The following is a 22,271-nucleotide window of genomic DNA, read 5'->3' as shown; positions in this document are numbered from 1 at the left end:
AAATTTCGATTCTATTGGTAGTTAGATTATATAAATCCTTTCACAGATCACTGAGCTATGAGCTTTGAAAATACGAGAAAGGCAAACGCGCCTTATGAATTATCCTCTTTGATACTCGTTTATACCAAACATTTCAGAAAAGTTTAATTTTGAATTGTTTGAGATTATGTCACACAACTGAAAATTTTATCATAAAATTGTGATCATATTTCCGATAGCATGTCGCAAGAATTATGTTGATTCGTTAGATACAACAAGAGATATTCACGATCAAAAACTTATCCCTATCTCAGAGGGTAAATTTTGAAAAGGCACCCCATAGTAAAGTAAGTCGTATTCACGACAAAAAAAGTGAAACGCAGGTAGTTTTCTTGAATATTCAATACCATCAATTTATAGCAAGCCGAAAATTAAAATGAACAAATGAAGAAGAACATACAATAAAGTATGCTTAAACAATGGCAATCAGAGCTAATAAAAGTCATTTTCATTGACTCAAAATAGACGAAAATGACGAGAAATTACTGTCACTCTCAGCTTCGCTTGCAAACTATAAGAACTAAATCCGTGTCCAGTCAATGACATAAGCGGGACAGTAGTTTCAAAATTGAATTTTTCTTTCATTTGCCCTTTCAGTCATTTTTAGTTTTCAGTGAAAATCCCATAGTATGCAATGTCGATATTCAACCGAAGCTGTGAGAATCGAAAATGACAGAAAAAGGTTTCACAATAACTTTTACCTGTTGGTGCTGGAATTTGCAGTAGTTTTAGTTTCCAAAGTGGTTCTGGGCTGTAATTACTTCGAATTGTCATATTTTAGTCAGTTTTTCTAGCCAAACGTCACAGATTTTCAATACATCGATGAAAGAATGAGAATTGAAATTTTGCTGATACTCCCTAAAGACTTTCGTCTTGTAATGAAGGAAAGAGTGACGTTGGCATTTATACTCTCTCTTTGTTTCAATAAGAAATTGGATTGGATTCTTTCATTGAGAATGCGTGACAATTTTAAGCTCTGATGGCAATAAACAAAATCATGGTGTTACTTTCTTCTTATGAAATTTCATTATTCTGTTTCAACAGACATTGTCACCGATTCTCAGCCTACAAATCCAAGGCATTTTCAGCTACTTCGTGACCTTGACGATCATTTGTCTCTTCGTTCTCTCCACAATATTATCGCAGTAGTTTCACCATAACCTTAAAATATCTGACTGGTTCTAGTTGGTGACGTTGGTACAACATTTATTTTCAGTCGTTTGCGAATGTTTTTCAGTCCCTCCTTCTGGACAGCTGGTTCCGACTTCGACTAAAGCTTCCAAGCCCATTTGGCCCGGCTATTACTTCACCGTCCGAACGGGTGCTGCGAGTTTCCAGGCTTTGGTTAAAGATATTGGTGATACAAATTAGTTCGATCCGTTTTCAAAAGATGACTCTGGTTGTTATGAATATTGAATAGTGACAGCTGATGTTGATAGTTTCAAGAAGTTAGACAACTGTCATTAATATTCAGTTCATATTGCTTTCAGTTTAAAATAAATATAGTTTTTCACTGTGTTAATTATGAGCAATTTTTTGATAAGTTTTAGTTTTCTGTTTCAATTAGAAGAAAAGTGCACCTGAAGCGTATCAAATGCTTGTGGATGTTTATGGTGATAATGTTCCAACTGATAAATCATGTAGCGAATGATTTCAACTTTTCAAAAATGGAGATTTCAACGCTGAAGACAGACCTTGCTCTGGACAACTAAAAAGTTCAAAGACAAACAGTTGGAGGCATTACTCGATGAAGATCCGAGTCAAAAGAAAGAGGAGCTAGTAGAATCATTGAAAGTGACTCAACAGGCAGTTTCTGTACGATTAAAATCCATGGGAATGATTCAAAAACAAGGCTATTGGGTGCCTTATAAACCGAAACCGAGGTAGCAAAGAAAGGGTTTTAGCCCCAACAAGAAAAAATACTACGCTATGCCCAGTGAATTGTTGCCATCGACAACAACATCAATACCAAAGCCGAATATTCATGGACCAAAGGTAATGTATAGGCTGCAATTAATGCATTTGAGCCGTGCATTACTGAAAGAATGGCCGGAATACAAGCAACAACATGATAGAGATATCCTCCTGTATGACAACGCTCGGCATCATGTCGCATAAGTCGTAAAAAATATTTGAAAACGCTCAAGAGGGACATTTTACCGCAGCCGCCGTATTCTGCTGACATTGCTCCGTCTGAGTCCTGACTGTTCCGACGAATGGAACACGATCTGTCAGATCATCGGTTTACTTCTTTCGCAGAGCTGAAGTATTGCCCGTAGTTGCACTTCACGATTGACCGAATGAATGGAAATGTACAATGAACCAAGAAAATGAAGCTTGGGAGAAGCAAATCATTTTCACTGTACATACCCACTCACTCCTAACTTGATGAATAACTCATTACTAATGATCAATAACGACCAAAGGCTGTGCTACTGAGGAAAAGGAAGGAATATTAGTCAGATACTCGTTGTTTCTAGAGACCGCGGGTACAGCTGTATATCCACGAGCATCACGGGATAGGGGATTTGTCAGTAGGGAGGGGAAGAGATCCGGATATGGTTTGGTAAACAATATGATCTCAACAAAACCTGATTTTCGATGCTCAGGAGAAATGTAATAAGTAAGAAAAATATTAAATATCTCCAAGGAATGATCTCACCAGTATCCCTTTTCTCCTTCTCGCTCTGTTGTCAGCAACGCGAGATGGAACACGATTACTGAATGAATAAAATAAAAACACTCGCGAATGGATCCGCTGCAGACCAACCCTAGACCTTCAGTCTGAGTGACACGATCGACATTCCGTAGAAATCTGACAACACCAAAAATGACATGCAGAAGGCGCTTCGAACGGTTAACAGGTTTACATCGTTGAATTTGGGGGCGGTAAAATCTCAGTTTTCGCCGCTTGAGCATCTTTAGTTTCGCGGATCAATATTATTCAATAAATAGTACTCTCATTACTAAGCACACACTTGCCATACATGCACTATCACTCAATATAACTATTTCAACCAAAATTTTAACTATACGTATAAAACAACAAATTGAAATTATAGTTTTTCGAGAGAAGCACCAGGACACCGCATCGCACTCCTAGTGATGCCAACTCACCTCATGAATTCTAAAATTACCTGAGACGTGAGAATCTCTTTTAAATTCTTTTTATTTCGAAATAATTGCTACTCAAGATCTTTAAATGTCCGAAATTTCGACTCAAGGTGAGCTCGACTGTTAGTAACCGTATAATCGCTGATCAAATTCTTCTATGTTACCCTAAAATGAGACATTTCAAACCACAATAATGTTTCTCCCTACGAAATTAACTTTTTTCACACAACTATTGTTTCGTTCTATTTATATTACTTTGCATAAAATACTGAAAATGTACCAATGTCCGCCAATGTGAGTAATATCAATAAATCATCTCCTTTGATAATAAACGCTGTACACTCGAAGAACCATTTACTTTATGTTCATAAATTGGACAAAGCATTTCTCTTTCAACGATACTGGATTTAACAAATTTAGTGATGTAACCGCATGCAATGTAACTTTCTGTTGAATCCTTTATCCTTAATCCGCCCCAATCGCCTCGACGAACAGTTTCAAACAGGATACCATTAACCGTTCCCTGAATTCAAAACAGTTTACTGCTGCTTGAATCCTCGAAATGTGCTTTTGCAAAAGGATCACCGACCGTGGGCATTTGCCATGGTGTTTCAAGTCATGCATTTCTCGCATATCCCATTCTTCGTCGTCGCTGGCGGAGGCACTCGTCTCAACCTGAACCAAGCCCTTGGTTTGGGGCAAGTAGAGAAATGCGTCACCCCCAGGCAGCACTAAGCGCCGTACAACGAAAGGACCTTAGTCGACTGCAAAACTGGATGCCGACGGACGAAGCAACTCTCGTTCGTGATGAGCAGGTCGCTGCCTAATGCGAATCATGCCAAGTAGAGTGCGAACAGTTGCAGTTGATGATGATGATGGTCCCACCTCATACCCCTACAAAGGTGTGAGCAGAACGAGTTATCTAAATGATAATTAATATTTTTGCACATATCTTAACCAGTAAACAAAAGAAAACGATCTGATTAATCTAGCAGGTATAGATTCTTCTTCAAAAGAACGACTGACCACAAAATAACATTCAAATATCTCGGATTTACTATCCAGGGTTAATCAAGAAAATTTCCAACCCGGGAAGATCCTTGATCACATCAGGAATCGAACCCGATATCTTTACCAGTATCAGACAGTAATTCACCTGGCCCTTCCCGCCGGACCAGTTCATCGCTACACACATCAGCTACGATGGAGTAACGAGACTGCGGATGAGCAGAGCCAAGCCCAATTCCATCAACAACTGTCGATCCCAATTAGTTTCCCGAATCTATTCCTTAAATAATTATCCAACCTTGCGATCAAGGTCAAGAGCAAACTTAACACACTGAATGCTAAGGCTCTTCGGCCAGTCCTGTTCGCTTTCCAAATAGTCACTACCTGCTTCGCGCGCGAGGCTCAAACGTTTGTAGACTGCTCATTATTTTTAACTCTCAAACAAACTAAAAATCCATCATCATCATACCGAACATAGTAACTTAATACGTCTCACAATAATATATATAAACAAAAAAAAATACAATCTTCGTAATACGTAAAAAAATAAAAAATCTAAAAAAATTGAACTAACTAACTAAATATTTGCTTACAAAGCGGACTTTATGTGTGAAATACATAACTTTTTGAACTCCACCAATGAGGCCGCGCGTTTGATCTCTCTTGGCATCGAATTGAAAAAACTTATTCCCTTGTACAACAATGAGTTTTGCGATCTGGCTAACGAAAAGCTTGGTGTTCTAGCATCAGACGCGTTTCTAGTATTGTACCTATGCAAATCAGTTCCTCTTTCAACTCGATCACACAAATATCGAGGCAGCATGCCATTTAATATCTTGAAAATAAATACCATGGTTAAGTAGTAAATTCTCTGTTTCACTGAAAGCCATTGTAATGCGTTCAGTAGAAAATCTGAGGAGGTATATCTACTACATTTTAGAATTAATCGCATGATCTTATTTTGCAGTCGCTGTAATCTCAAGATTTGTGTGTTATTAGCAAGAAACAGAATGGATGGGCAAAAGTCAATGTGTGGTGAAATGACTGTTTTATACAAAAGAATCTTACTATGGGTCGTTAAGTCATTTTTCAAACGACATAATACACCATATTTTTTGGCAATCTTCTTGATGACGTTATTGATATGAGATTTGAATGTTAACTTTTCATCAATTATGACTCCAAGATACTTCATTTCTCTAACGCGATCAATAATTTCACCATCAATTTCCACATTGGCGTCATGACCGGTGCTGACAGAAGGAATAACCATATATTTAGTTTTCGCGACGTTTAGTTTCAGTTGCTTAAATTTTAACCATCGAACCAGCGAACTTAGATCCTCGTTTAAATGTGCAACAGCTTCATTGAAATCTCTAGCCGTAATGAACAGAACAGTATCATCAGCAAACAAATTTATATCACAGAAACGTAAGACTCGCTTCATATCATTAATATACAGTTCGGCGAAGCTACCGACGATGCCCCCAAAGTTGAATGGCGTGTCGCTGCAGTTCGGATTTGTTTGACCCAATGCTCGTAATTTGATCGTTTTTTTTATTCAATATGTTTGTATAACACGGCATTTTGGGCGTTCAAAGAAGAATTTATCTACAAACTTTTGGGTTCCTTTATAAGACTAATACATTTTCCCAAAGATTGATTGACGTAAAGCTCGCTAACATCCGCAAGCAAGAATTCATATTATTTAAAACTAGTTCACGTGACGACTTTTAAACTTGTAACCTTCACTACCGGAGAAGACAGTTTAAATCGTAAACGAAAAACTTCCGCATGGTTTGAAATTCTCTACTGCAGACATACTTTCCGGAACATCGTTTCCGTGCATCGCGGAACGAATGAATTTCTTTCCAGTTGAGCGCTTTCATGCCGGCATAGTTTCGTTAGCCGACGTTCTTCATTTCCCGTGCGCTTCCTGTTCCGTACGACGGGATGGGAGGGGACTCTAACATTGACCAATCTTTCCACTTGGTGGGAAACCGTCGAGTCCACGTGGTAAACCCGAACTAGCTTCGACGCGCTGAAGGTTGTTTGTCTGGTTAAAGGTCGTCATCCCCGTCACTGCGAGCTCAAGTACCTGTGAAAAAAAAACCGAACCTGAAAACCGACGAACTGTGAAAAATAAAATGATGAAGAGATTTATTTTGAAGAGAATGAATTCAGCAATTCCTTGGTTGCGGGACACAATGTTGACAGGAAATTTGATTTATTTGTACCTATTCAACACACAATAAAATTTATAGACGGGACAAAACCACATAACTTTAAAACTCGTATAAGAAAACTGCAAAATTAAGGAAATACTTTTTTGTCCCCAGTTGGCCTCATTAAACGTCGAGATTTAGTGTTACTAAAAAAAGAAAAATATAGACTTTTGGACACAGAATAAGTTTTACTAGAATATATCTTTTACGTCAAATGTTTTAAAAAATGCGTGAAACGTCGTGATCTGGTGTTATTTTTTCACATTTTTTTTTTCCGATAACACCAGATCTCTACGTTCCGTGATTTATTTAAGACAAAACAAGAAAACAGCAAAACTTTTAAAATTCGTATTAAAAGAACCTCATAGCTTTAGAAATTTGTATCAAAAGTCGGGTAAGACGGGACAAGACGGGAGACGGGACGAGAAACGGATCGAAGAAAAAGATAAATTTAATATTTTTATGCAGAGGATAGTATCGCATAAAAAAAACACATACCTTAAAAAGCTCGCATCACAAAAGGCGGGTGGGTAATGTCAGAGACATAACTGGATGTCGTGAATACGAAAACAACTGACATGTTCCTTAACATTTCCGAATATCAATTAGTTGATCAATTGTATGAATCACGCAAGCACTCCCCTATTCCACATTTTTTCGCAAACACAAAGAAGGCTTCACTTAATCTCGATTACTGTGAATTTCACACAGGGAAAAGTGCACAAATCTAATCAAACAGTTCTAGATTTGTACTAAACTGAGGATATTTACCTTCTATTTGCGAGCAAGAAATTCTTATAGTTCTTTAGAAAACTTTTAGAGCCATCAGAACGGCTGATTCTGTGTGATGCTCTCCTCTTTTCGTTGTTTTCTCACCAATGCAAACAACAGGCAGCTGTGACGTAATCGCTCTTGTCGGAAGCGAAACTAGCTTTGCAAACGACACACAATACATCTGCTCGCAGTGGCGATAGAATCCAAACTGATCCAATTTTTGTTAAGAGGTTTTTTTTCACGTGATTTCGTTTGTAGCTTTTTCACTAATGGGCGGTCCTAACAGCTATAAAAATAGTCGCATACAGAATTTAAATGTCGATTATTTCATTTTGGATTTGCATTTCATTGAAAGAAACTATCAGGATGCTGTACGGGATTCATTCCTGCCTTTCAGAAGGACCAAATTGTGGAACTCACTACGATATTAAGCACTGTTCGGAACATTTTTCTCGCACGATTTGTTGTACAGCAGCAGATATTTTGTTCTCTTCCTCAGAACGCGTTCTGATTGGCCGGTGTTGACATGAGTCAAATGAGACAGGTTTTCGAAAATAGTGTACTATTGAAATACTTCAATGCTGTTGCTATACAAGTTTAAGTTGAAAAATTTCGATTCTATTGGTAGTTAGATTATACAAATCCTTTCACAGATCACAGATCACTAAGCTATGAGCTTTCAAAATACGAGAAAGGCAAACGCTCCTTATGAATTATCCTCTTTGATACTCGTTTATATCAAACATTTCAGAAAAGTTTAATTTTGAATTATTTGAGATTATGTCACAAAACGGAAAATTTTATCATAAAATTGTGATCATATTTCCGATGGCATGTGGCGAAAATTATGTTGATTCGTTAGATACAACAAAAGATATTCACGATTAAAAACTTATCACTCTCTCAGAGGGTAAACTTTGAAAAGGTGCCCCATAGTAAAGTAAGTTGTATTCACGACGAAAACCGCATAACTTTGAAAAACGCTTGCAAAACTGTGAAAACAACGAAAGAATTCTTTCCTGGCAGGTATCTTAAAAATTTATGAAATGTCGAAGTCTTGTATTACCTCAAAAAAGTTTTTTTTTAAATATCGACTTTGGGACTTGAATGAAACATCAGAAAAATTTAAAGTTTTAGGAAAAACAACAGAAAATAATTGATTTCGCCAGATGTCTTAAAAATTCTTGATTAAACGTGTAGATTTGGTGTATTCTCTAAAATATTTTGTTTTATGTTAAAAATATCGACTTTGGGACTTTCGGATTTTGAGATTTGAAAAATCAAAAATAAAATGGTGCCAAATGTTTTCTTGATACATGGAACCAAAGATTATGATGGAATTATCCCAGAGAAACTCAAAAATATATATTTTCTTTTTTTTTTTATATAACAGCAGATCTTGGCGTTTCGTGTCTTTCTACGACAAAACAAGAAAACCACCAAACATTGAAAATTTGAATAAAAAAAAACGTGCTTAATTCACCTCAATCAATCCAATCCGCATGTGTTTTTTGCATGAATATTCTTCGGTGTTTTAGTTCTCATTTTAATGACCGTTGTTTCAAGACGCAGATTGAGATTTCAGTCATTCCGACATTACCGTGTAATGTCGAAACTGTAAATCAAATTTGAATTTAAACGTATGACAATCGATTGAACATTCCATGAGATGCCGAAGTAAGTTCCACTTTAGAGTCTACGGTTATTTATGGTACTTCTAGAACCGGTAAGTCAAAAGTCAAAAGTCAAAAGTCAAAAGTCAAAAGTCAAAAGTCAAAAGTCAAAAGTCAAAAGTCAAAAGTCAAAAGTCAAAAGTCAAAAGTCAAAAGTCAAAAGTCAAAAGTCAAAAGTCAAAAGTCAAAAGTCAAAAGTCAAAAGTCAAAAGTCAAAAGTCAAAAGTCAAAAGTCAAAAGTCAAAAGTCAAAAGTCAAAAGTCAAAAGTCAAAAGTCAAAAGTCAAAAGTCAAAAGTCAAAAGTCAAAAGTCAAAAGTCAAAAGTCAAAAGTCAAAAGTCAAAAGTCAAAAGTCAAAAGTCAAAAGTCAAAAGTCAAAAGTCAAAAGTCAAAAGTCAAAAGTCAAAAGTCAAAAGTCAAAAGTCAAAAGTCAAAAGTCAAAAGTCAAAAGTCAAAAGTCAAAAGTCAAAAGTCAAAAGTCAAAAGTCAAAAGTCAAAAGTCAAAAGTCAAAAGTCAAAAGTCAAAAGTCAAAAGTCAAAAGTCAAAAGTCAAAAGTCAAAAGTCAAAAGTCAAAAGTCAAAAGTCAAAAGTCAAAAGTCAAAAGTCAAAAGTCAAAAGTCAAAAGTCAAAAGTCAAAAGTCAAAAGTCAAAAGTCAAAAGTCAAAAGTCAAAAGTCAAAAGTCAAAAGTCAAAAGTCAAAAGTCAAAAGTCAAAAGTCAAAAGTCAAAAGTCAAAAGTCAAAAGTCAAAAGTCAAAAGTCAAAAGTCAAAAGTCAAAAGTCAAAAGTCAAAAGTCAAAAGTCAAAAGTCAAAAGTCAAAAGTCAAAAGTCAAAAGTCAAAAGTCAAAAGTCAAAAGTCAAAAGTCAAAAGTCAAAAGTCAAAAGTCAAAAGTCAAAAGTCAAAAGTCAAAAGTCAAAAGTCAAAAGTCAAAAGTCAAAAGTCAAAAGTCAAAAGTCAAAAGTCAAAAGTCAAAAGTCAAAAGTCAAAAGTCAAAAGTCAAAAGTCAAAAGTCAAAAGTCAAAAGTCAAAAGTCAAAAGTCAAAAGTCAAAAGTCAAAAGCCAAAAGTCAAAAGTCAAAAGTCAAAAGTCAAAAGTCAAAAGTCAAAAGTCAAAAGTCAAAAGTCAAAAGTCAAAAGTCAAAAGTCAAAAGTCAAAAGTCAAAAGTCAAAAGTCTAAAGTCTAAAGTCAAAAGTCAAAAGTCAAAAGTCAAAAGTCAAAAGACACAAAAGTCACAAAAGTCACAAAAGTCACAAAAGTCACAAAAGTCACAAAAGTCACAAAAGTCACAAAAGTCACAAATATCACAAAAATCACAAAAGTCACAAAAGTCACATAAGTCACAAAAGTCACAAAAGTCACAAAAGTCACAAAAGTCACAAAAGTCACAAAAGTCACAAAAGTCACAAAAGTCACAAAAGTCACAAAAGTCACAAAAGTCACAAAAGTCACAAAAGTCACAAAAGTCACAAGTCACAAAAGTCACAAAAGTCACAAAAGTCACAAAAGTCACAAAAGTCACAAAAGTCACAAAAGTCACAAAAGTCACAAAAGTCACAAAAGTCACAAAAGTCACAAAAGTCACAAAAGTCACAAAAGTCACAAAAGTCACAAAAGTCACAAAAGTCACAAAAGTCACAAAAGTCACAAAAGTCACAAAAGTCACAAAAGTCACAAAAGTCACAAAAGTCACAAAAGTCACAAAAGTCACAAAAGTCACAAAAGTCACAAAAGTCACAAAAGTCACAAAAGTCACAAAAGTCACAAAAGTCACAAAAGTCACAAAAGTCACAAAAGTCACAAGTCACAAAAGTCACAAAAGTCACAAAAGTCACAAAAGTCACAAAAGTCACAAAAGTCACAAAAGTCACAATAGTCACAACAGTCAAAAGTCTTAAGTCGATTCCTGAATTGTAGGGCTCAACGAGACGAAGCAAAATACGCCAAAACTCAAAATTTTGCTCATAACTATTCGATTTATTGATTTACTAACGTTTGGTCAAACGAGTTGACTTCGACTATTCAGTTCCCCGGTTTCTTTCTGGTTTCGGAAGTATAGGAAATGTATATTTTTATGTCGCCATCATTTAAACCAGGGGTTCCCGAAGTGGTCGATATCTTTTTTGCGGGGGTCGACGTAAACGAAAACTGACGGTCGGAGTCGACGAAAATTGGTAAGTATTTTACATCAATATTAAAAAAGCAAGACATTTAATTTTCAAAGAAATATGTGGATGGGAATCTGAAGCCTTAGTTAATTTTAGTAAAGGCGTCCATGACCCAAAATAGTTTGGGGACCCCTGTACTAGAGTAATATGCAAGGCTAGGGAAAGGCTGTAGATTTGAGTCCTGAGTGAAACTTTTCACCAAATTTTCATTTGGTGAATGATTCCGGGGCTACGGAAAATCTACCCGCAATCCTTGGTAAATCGTTTAAATCAAAGGTCCCCAAACTATTTTGGGTCATGGACCCCTTTACTAAAATTAACTTAGGCCTCAGACTCCCATTCACAAATTCCTTTGAAAATTAAATTTCCTGCTTTTTTAATATTGATGTAAAATACTTACCAATTTTCGCGGATGGTCAAAATACTTTTTTAGTATGAATATTTTAAATAACAACTTATATCAAACAACAGGGGGTCGATTTCTAGACCTCGCTCGATCTCGTTTGTCGTTGGTTGTGTCATAACACAAATCCACAATTTATCGACGAAACAGCAACTGATCAATGTATCAAAGTCGATCTTTGCTCGATAAAAGCGCCCGCTGGAGGCAAACACAAGATGAATGGTGAATGTAAAACCGTAGTAAAAGTGTGTCCTATTTCTGTCGTCCGTTTTCCTATGGGTAAAATTTCAGGCACGATTGAATACGAACGAATTCCATTCGCTTTTTTGAGTACCGACTGGAACGAAATTGAATTATTTTCACAATCAAACACTAGTCCTGCCACAAAGACCGTGCTGCCGAATTGTGGCGAAGCGAATAATTTTATTCGGCGAAGAATACAATTCCAAGCGGAAAAACTGTCCATTTTGCGGATTAACGATGCGTTAAAAGTGAGTGGGCTATGGGAGTTTGTTATTTCAATTGCCGAATGATCCTATTTGCTTAAATAGTGTCAATACTGTTTCCCACTTCACTAGCTATTTCCCAATATTTCTATTAGTGCGATCATATAACTACAAAGCGAAATAGATACTGTTCCACTAGATCAAACGACAGTAATCTGAATTCCACAACATTATAATAAAATATAGTCATAACGGTTATAAATACGCCCAGTGTCGCCTATCTAATCGCAATACCAATTTCAACGGTCCACCAGCCAGACCCAAAATAAGTGGCAGTGACTTTTATCGTGACCACTGTCAAACACTCCTACTACGATTGACCCAAACTCAAACGAAATCCCCCGACAACCTTTCGGAGAGTGGTTGTAAAGGACTCACTGGACCGGTCTGGAATATTTCGAATAAACCTGAGTTGAGTAGGAAAAAAAACACATAAAATCTGGTGAACCGAAAATATAAACTCGTTGCAAGGAGGGATTTAGACATTTTTTCTCGGTATTTCTCGTGTTCTAAAAATTGCACCCCGGTAGCGGAGGGTCATATTTTCATTCCCGAAAGGTGCCAAGCTAGGTCACAGAACCGACTCGTTCCGCCTCGTGGCTCTAGCGGAGAATGTTGGCCTGACACATGCCGTATCAGGAAGCATGGGAGCAAAATAAATGCAAATATCTTAATCAAATAATTCAACAAACGAACGGTAGCCAAAAGGGTACGCTCGAATGAGGGACCTGTTTCCAAATGTGTATGAAAGTGTTTGTATAGGTGGGTTCGTTTGCCAACTCGTGTGTAACCTGGCAGCTGTGATTTTCGAGAAAAAAAAAGTTATTGAAAAGCGATTCTATACTGCGGTAGCAAAGCTCAATGCAGAAATACGAGGACACGCTTCCCAATGCCAGAACTCTACCGAATTACATTTTTCTATTTTGCCATTAACGTCCACATTGAAAATGAATTATGAAATATTACTGGGATTTTCGAGTAGGCGTTATCTAATGATAATCTGTAGGGTGGGCGTTGCATGGAATGTCAGCCATACAAGCAAATCGAACCACTCCAGCATCCGCATCCGCATTTATTCGGCAAGGTCATCACCAGGATGGTGCGGTCCGGAAATTGGAAATTGTATCTAGGAAAGAGCCATGTTTTTTTTTTGTTGGACCTGCCAGATCATCGTGTTGCACATCTTCGGGGGAGCGGATTCGGCGGCTGGCTGTGGAAGGCAGCCGATAATTTCATTGGCCAAAGCATAAAAGCAAAACGGCCCGGGTCGGTAGCCAAAGCGTACTCGACATATAATCTACTCTCATTGATTTCATTGCTAGTTCGATGGCTCCGTCTGTCTGTCTGTATTGCCATGAAAATCCGACTACTCTACTCTACTCTACTGGGGCCGAATCGAAAATCCGACGAGGCCAAAAAAAATTGTATCTATCGATTGGTGTAAGAATGGTCAAACATTTGGCACTCGTTTAAAATATGCAATCGGATAAACTGGATGTATTTGAGCAGATATGCATGATGTTGCTCTGACCGCTTGGCGAGTGTGAACCTGACATCACTTTTAGCAGCACCGATATTGTGCAAATTTTAATATTGACGTCTTAAGCAGAAATCACCGCTAATACTGAAGCCTACAATGTTATGGCGCATGGCGCACGTACACGGAGAGAGAACCCGCAGATCACAAAATATGTCAATTGTTGTTTCACGCCGTGGTTGTTTTACCTAAAATGCTATTGATCAAACTAACATATCTGTTGATTTTGTCATAACCATTCTGGTAAATGAAATTCTGTATTTAAATGCTGTCACTTGGCTGAGAACGAAGACTGCAAAACAAAAATCCTCTTCATTTTACCAGTAATGTTTCGTATTGAAAATTTTCAATGGCAAGTGAACGTCATTTATGGCAGTTACGTAGTGACCGTTTCATGTGAGTGAAAGTATACAGAGAAACCTTTTTTAATCCACCTAGTGGTGTAATGATACCTTTCTCGTATCAATCGTATCATCATATATAATACTGTGGTAATCTTCAAAATATTTGTTTCGATTCTTGAAAGAATAACCGGAATCGCTTTGTTTAACCATCTATTGATAATGAATAATGATTGTATTTCTCTTTCATTTTTCATTACGTTACCAGGAAACTGGAGCAGAAAAAATGGCGCTGCCATAGAAATCGACTTACCTTCACAGAAATAACATTTACTTCATTTTTATCGCAACAAAACCTATGTTTTTATGCACTAATCGCATCTAAATTAAATTATCTAGACATTGTCAGGATAGATTTTTGATGCATGCCTTTGACGGCGAGATTTTCAATAAACAAGTTGAAAGTTACCGTTTTCAGCTACGCAATTCTTCCTTCAGAAAAAAGACATTTTCACAGAATAATCTAAACCGATTTTCTAAGAGATTGTCAGTTTGGGTTTTTTGATATTCGTCACCGTTTCTGAGAAAATCAGATTTGAAGCGTGAGAATAGTCCTCTAAAATACCCTAAAACTGGCCTCAGACCTTGAAGTGATGGTATAAAATTTTAAACACTCTTCACCATATAATTCCGTAGTCGGAAGTCGTATCCGGATAAAATTAGGGAATTCCGTATAGGACAACAGGAACATTTCATTTGAATCTAAGTTTGTGAAAATCGGTCAAACCATCGCTGAGAAACATGTGTGAGATTGATTTGGAGAATTATAACCACTATTTCCGGTGCCCCCGGAATCGTAAACCGGGAACCATGATAGCCGGAATCAGTTTTTTGACTATCAATTTGAGTAGTTTTGAGGCCAGTTTAGAAAATTATTCAAGTGCTTTTTCACCCATTTAAGTATGAGGGTCTAAAATTTTTACCACACTTTACCTTATAATTCCGAACTGGAAGTGGGATCCAAATAAAGTTCAGAAGTAAATATATAATCATAAGACCTTTAATTTATATCTAAGTTTGTAAAAATCCATCCTTGAGAAAAAATAATACACATATTTTCAGTTTTGCCTTTTTCATAAATATAGAAAGGTTATGCAATCACTGTGAAAACCGACTTTAGAAACCGAGGCCCGGAGGGCCGAGTGTCATATACCATTCGACTCAGTTCGTCGAGTACGCAAAATGTCTGTGTGTGTGGTGTGTGTGTGTGTGTGTGTGTGTGTGTGTGTGTGTGTGTGTGTGTATGTGCGTATGTGTGTATGTAACGTTTTTGCACTAATTTTTCTCGGAGATGGCTGAACCGATTTTCACAAACTTAGATTCAAATGAAAGGTCTTGTGATCCCATACAAAATTCCTGAACATTATTTGGATCCGACTTCCGCTTCCGGAGTTACGGGGTAAAATGTGTAATAAAATGAAAATATATGTTCTAACTTTTCTCATAGATGGCACGACCGATTTTCACGAACTTAAGTTCAAATGAAAGGTCCCGTGGTCCCATATGTAATTCCTGAATTTCATCCGGATCCGATTTCCGGATACGGAAATATAGGGTAAAGTGTATAAAAAATTTTATACCATCACTGAAAAGGGCGAAAACCCGTAAAAAGTTTTCTAAATTGACCTCAAATCTTCTCCAATTGATAGTTTTTATCACGGTTATACAAACCGATTTCGGTCATTCTTTTAAGAATCGAAGAAAATTATTTAGAAGAATACCACAGTATTATATATGATAGTATGATTGATATGAGAAGGGCATCATTACACCACTAGGTGGATAAAAAAAGGTTTTTTTGCACATTTTACCTCATAACTCCGGAACCGAAACTATCGGAATCAGGAACGTAGATCCGAAACCGTCCAATTCAAGAATTATACGGCTATTTGAATGTATTTGATTGAATTATCCGCGTCATGTGTAAAACCACGTCGCTGAAGATGAAATTTTTATCATTTAGGGGTTATCCTAAGTTTGTGCTTTGGGCACATAATCGTTTTTACTTTTCTTTACGTAAGTAAAAACGGTTATGTGCCCAAAGCACAAACTTAGGATAACTCCTAAATGACCATACCTGAATCGGCCAGTATTAGTCGAAAAAGACGTTTTCGTTCGGCACGTCAGAAAAGACATGGCACTCCGGTGCCAATTGAAAAAGTGTTTTGCAAATAGCATTAACTTTACGTCTGCTTAGCGGTTCAAATTAAACTGTTTAAGTTTGCACTAAGCAGTTCAATTTGAACTGCTCTGCACTGACGAGTCTAAGACAAAACGTAAAGGAAATTTTTATACCCATTAGTCTGTAATTCCGGAACCGGTAGTCGTACCCAGATGAAATTTGGTAGGATTATGTGGAATCGTAAAACCTTTCATTTTTCACCTACGCTTGTGAAATTGGATGAGTGGTGTTTGAGAACATCGATTGCACGTTTTTAGTTCATTTCGCACATTTTACCCCGTAGCTCCCGAACCGGAAGTCTGATCCGAAATCCTTTGAATCTAAGTTTGTGACGATCTTTCCAGCCATATCCGAGAAAATCGAGTGCACATTTTTGTTACACACACACACACACACACACACACACACACACACACACACACACACACACACACACACACACACACACACACACACACACACACACACACACACACACACACACACACACACACACACACACACACAGACATTTGCTCAGTTCGTCGAGCTGAGTCGAATGGTATATGATATTCGGCCCTCCGGGCCTCGATTAAAACAAACGGTTTTCACAGTAATTGCATAACCTTTCTATATGAGAAAGGAAAACAACGGTTAATTGTAGAACAAGTTTTCCATGAACTGAAGCGATATTCCTACAGTACACCGAAGCCTCCATTTACGAACTAAACGGGGGTTCGTAAAAAAAAGGAAGTTCGTAAAAAAAGTTTACGTTATTTGGAATTTACTTCGTAAAAAAAGTTTTGTGTAATGAATGTGGAAACCGCCCATCATATGGCTATTTTCGAAACGGATCCCAAGTAGCAAATGTAACTTATTGAACTTTCAAGATGTTTTACAATTGATTTAGAAATGTTACTTATGTTGGATATGTTTAGAAATATATATTAAAATTGGTTGTGCAACTTATCACTATTAAGTTTCACAATACTACCGAAAAAATCACTGTAAAACAACTTTAAGTACATCTAAAACAATTGTGCAGTAAATCACTAACTTGTTAATGTTTCACTAGAAGCTCAACAAAAAATTTCACATCGTCATGTAAAACGGGAGTAACTATAACAATTGTGCAACTTATCAAAAACTTTCCAAACGGCTGTCATAATTGTACCGGGCACAATATACGTCGAAATTGCTATAAATCTCTTGTGGAAGAAAAATTAGTGAAATGATTGATGCTCTCCGCAAGGCAAAAAAGGCTGAGCCGAATTGATAGCGTTGCTGTAAAAAATATATTTCTGAAGAGTCCGCATTGTTTTGATTTCCTCTTGTATTTTCAGGTCAGTGTGTGCAGTTTTCTTCAGTTTTAGAAAAACATTGATATAAAATTCAAAACATACAAAAAAGTTGTGCAAGATGTTTGAATTGAACGCAAAACTTGCAGACATGAGATTATTATCATATAAGTTGCAGGAATACAGCGTTATCAATCAGATAATTTGTATATTTGACATCACCTGAACGAAAAGTTAATTTCATCATAGTTACTCCCATAGTTATATATTACCGCTTGTGCAACTTGTTTTTGCAACTCCAGCACACGGACTTGCCAAAATAATACCTACAGTGCGTATCACAAAACTCGGGCCCTCTAAGATAAATGACTGTACTGTATTGTTGCTTAATTCAACTAGAAGATTTAAACAGATAAAAAAACAAAACGTAGAGAATTTCTTTCCGAAATATTTACATGTTAATATTTCCTTTTATTTAGATAATATACACTGAAGTCTTTTTTTATGCGAGTTTACGTACCGCATAAAAAACCCCATAACAAAACGCATAACTCTGAAAATTCGCATAAAAAACCGCATAAAATAAAACCTTAGTGTATGTCATTACGTTGGTTGAACCATTTTCTATTCAACTCACTGTTACCATCGATGCCATATTGGAAATTATTCAAGAAAAATTCATTTCGAGATTATTCAGGTTTAACTACATCAGTTTGATAAAAATCGTCTGAGAATTTTAAAGAATGTTTGAATACTCGTCTTTTAAACACCATTCCGATGAAATTGGTTTAGAATCATCAAAACACGTTAATTCAAAGGCGCTTGAAAATTTCGGGCGTACGAAAACATGTTTCACCATAAAAATTCAGTTCGTTGTCGATTTTTCATTTACGAAAACACAAAAGATCAATTCTACAATATGGTGCATTATAATTTTTCATGTGCAGATTTTTTACGTTAAGAGCAGTTGTATTGAAAATCAAATGTGAAACTTATTCATTAGAAATTAAGTTTGTTTGTTTTTGTAAACGTCTTTCCAATTCGTTTTTTTGCTGATTTTATTACTGCCTTTTTGATGGGATCGACGCATGAGTTTTTGTATCAGTTGCACAATCGTTGTGAATAAATGTTCGTAATAACGGATGAACCTAAAAATATGTTGCACAACACGGAAAAATTGCGCTTTTTCTATAACACAACAGTAACTAGAATAGTTATATAAACTAACTTGATAAATTGCACAATCAGTAGGAAAATAAAGGACAGCAATTTAACATGCTACTTGGGATGTGAAGAGTAAGGACAATAAAATGAAGTTTGCGCTCATTTCAAAATCCAAGATGGCGACTTCCGGTTTATTGATATTGCTTACAACTTCTAACAATATGGGTAATTTCGGAACGGGATTGATGAGTAGATGTCGAAAAACGACTGTTGGGGTAGTTCTGAAATTCAAGATGGCGACTTCCGGTTATTTGATATTCCTTGAAAACCCTTACAGTATGGGTATTTTCGAATTTGATGTGATGCCATGAAAACGATGTTTGTGATCGTTCTGAATCCAAGATGATCACTTTCGCTCTATTGATATTCTTTAAAAATACTCACAATACGGATATTTTCAGAACAGATTTGGTGTGTAGGTTCCAAAAAAGAAAGATGTTTGTGATCGTTTTGAAATCTAATTCTTTCCGAAAATACCCATATTGTAAGGGTTTTCAAAGAATATCAAGAAACCGGAAGTCGCCATCTTGAATTTCAGAACCACTTCAAAAATCGTTTTCCGACATCTACTCATCAATCCCGTTCCTAAAATACCCACATTGCACAGTGGTTCAAAAGCGCAATTTCACACTCTTAATTGATAACTCACAGGATCGTGGTTTTTGAAATATAGTATTTCCAGCAAAGTTGTTCAGAATGATATACGCCATCTTTTAGAAAATTTTATTGATGTGATTAATCCCCTTAAAAGTGAAATAAAAATATTATTTTAGCTCAGGGCTAATATAGGGGCTAAGTTACTTCGACAAAGTAGTTCAGAAAGTTATTTCAAACAAGTTTGCTAAAGGTACTATTCCCGTAACTTGAGTGTAATTCATGATTTAATGTATTTTCTGAAAAAGGTGTGGAAAAACCAGTTTTTGTATGCAAACACATATATTTTCAATTTATATGAGTTTTTTATGTTATACAAAGTTCTTCATCTTGCCACACTTGCCACAAAATATGATTTTTTTTGCACATTGAAGTCTATAAATTGAATAGTTTAGTAACTGTTTTGTCACGACTTTTAAAAAAAGCCATCATCAAATCGAATTAAGTTATGTCATCTTCTAGCATAGAAAAGCATGATCAAAACTCATTTTTTAGTTATTTGTATTTATTTTATGATAGCTGATAATGTTCTTAACCAGCCAAAAGACTCTTAGCATCGTTCGACAGATTCTTCTTCTACTGTTTTGGCCATTCACGAATATTTGTAACCAAAGGATCCAATAAAACCAAATACCAATTCACGGGATCCCGATTCGTAAGTGATCTGGATTGCTCGGGTGTATAATACCCCCGACATCTGTATAAAAGAAACTTCCCAATCTTTATGAACAGTACAATATATCAAGCGTTTATCAATCACCACTTCAATTGATGAATGGAAGATATTTATCCGCAGAGCTTTTCTACAGGAAAACTTACCAAAAATGACATAACGTAATTCGACATGATGATTGCCTTTTTTGAAAGCCGTTGCTTCTTATCTCACTTTCTAAAAAACGTCGGACAGTTACTTTCAAAAAATATCTGTAATGGTTACTAAACTTTTCTATTTGTAGATTTCGATGTCCATAAAAATCTTTTATTGTGAGAGCTACCATAGTAAGGAATATATATGAAATCTAATCTGATATTTGAAAAGAATATATCTCGCCTGCAGACGATCGCAGACGAGTAATTAAACCACGGTATGATAGCTCTTTTGAAGTAGTTTTATATGTAAGTAGTCTCATCTGCACCTTCCTGCGCCTTTTGATAATAGACAAGTAGAAATTTTGTAAAAAAAACATGCAAAATTGCTCTATTTTATTAAACTGAAATGACAGCAGCATAGTATGTTTGAGGAAGTTTTGTAGTTTTTAATGATGAAAAACTTTGTATAACATTAAAAACTCATATAAATTGAAAATATATTTGTTTTCTTACAAAAACTGGTTTTTTCACACCCTTTTCAGAAAATACATTAAATCATGAATTACACTCAAGTTACGGGAATAGTACCTTTAGCAAACTTGTTTGAAATAACTTTCTGCACAACTTTGTCGAAGTAACTTAGCCCCTATGAAACCGGAAGTCGCCATCTTGAATTTCAGAACCACCTCAAACATCATTTTCCGGAATCTACTCTTTAAACCCGTTCCAAAAATATCCATATTGTAGTAGTTTCCATGGAATATAAATGAGCCGGAACTCGCTTTCGATGTATGCCAAAACCTCTTTTTACGAAGTAGGTTCGTAAAAAAAGTTTACGTTATTTGGGATTTGGTTCGTAAAAAGAGTTACGTAAAAAGAGGTAACGTATAAAAAGTGTTCGTAAACGGAGGTTTGGGTGTATTTCAATTTATTCGTCATAATAATTCATGGACATAGGAACTATTTTTGGTTATGCTGGTCTCTGAAAACTGTTTCTGGAAGTATCATAAATAATGACAAAAACATTAAAGAGGACTTCTACAACACATGGAATGCTTAATCGATTGTCACACGTTTAGATTGAAAGGAATAAGTTTAAGTTTTGTACAATTTATATTTTAGATGTTGCAGTTTCAAAATTTTAATTACACTTCATTTAAAACGACGGTCAATGAAATAACTTCATGAATACTAAACACAACGAAGAATATTCACCCGAAAAACACATGCTGATTGATAAAAAAAGGAATTGAACCCCACTGCTAGGTGGATTAGGCACATTTTTGAATTTGATTCCAGATTAACAGGATCACAATTAAGAGCTATGACTCTCGAACTGAATCCAAATTACTAATTTTTTGACTAGATTTTGAAACTTTAATTTATGTTCAGGATTCGAATTGAACATTTCGATTTAGGATTTCAATCTCAGAACTCATGATTCATAGTATAATTTTCAATCTGGATTCTGGAACCCAATATTGGAATTTTATTTAGGCCTATTTGCGTAAAAGCTTTACGTGGCCGATTGAGCCGATTTTTTAATTTATTTTTTTTGAGTTTAATTTCGTTGTCACCCATTTTCTAGGGGGAGAGAAGCTTCCATTTACCTCCTGCGAGGATTGAGGGGCACTTCGTTCGTGGTTCGTCTCGTCATCCATTGCCGCATCGATGGTATTGTTGTCGATTTCCGTCTTCTTTTCGTTGCTAGTTGCTGTAGATGCACCTTGCTGTACATTGATTGCAGTTGCTGGTTGGTTGGAGGGTAAGTTGTTAACTGTAGCTGGTGTACTTTGTTCTATAGGGGATGATGATTCATTGTTTTGGTGGCTGTCACAGATGTTGCTTGGGGTTGGTGTGGATAAAGCACCGTTATTCTTTGGTGTAGTTGTCTCCTTGTCCAGTTTATCACATGGCTTACAGTAGTGAACAGCTTTTTGGCAATATTGACATGTGGCCATCTGATCGTCATAGGTAACACGTGATTTGCACGGGATTCTTGTATCCTGACCGAATGTCACATAATAAGGTATAGGCCTCTTCAAGCGCATGCGTAACAAATGTACGCCATTTAGAATACCGGGGAAAAAAGTTCTTCCACGTTTCTTTTTCGATAGAGAGAATCTCTCCGTATTGGGACATAGTTTCGCGAATATAAGGATCGATGACGCTTGAATTAAGAATCGTTGCAAATTGGTTTCCCGGAAAAAAAAATCTGTCACTTGGGTTACAAGCTACCCTATTATCTCGATAGAAGGGAACGTATCATTACATGATGG

Source organism: Malaya genurostris, chromosome 2 (genome assembly GCF_030247185.1).
Source record: "Malaya genurostris strain Urasoe2022 chromosome 2, Malgen_1.1, whole genome shotgun sequence".
NCBI classification, from domain to species: Eukaryota; Metazoa; Arthropoda; class Insecta; order Diptera; family Culicidae; genus Malaya; species Malaya genurostris.
The sequence above is the reverse complement of the archived record's forward strand: the minus strand, read 5'-3'. Positions refer to the sequence as shown.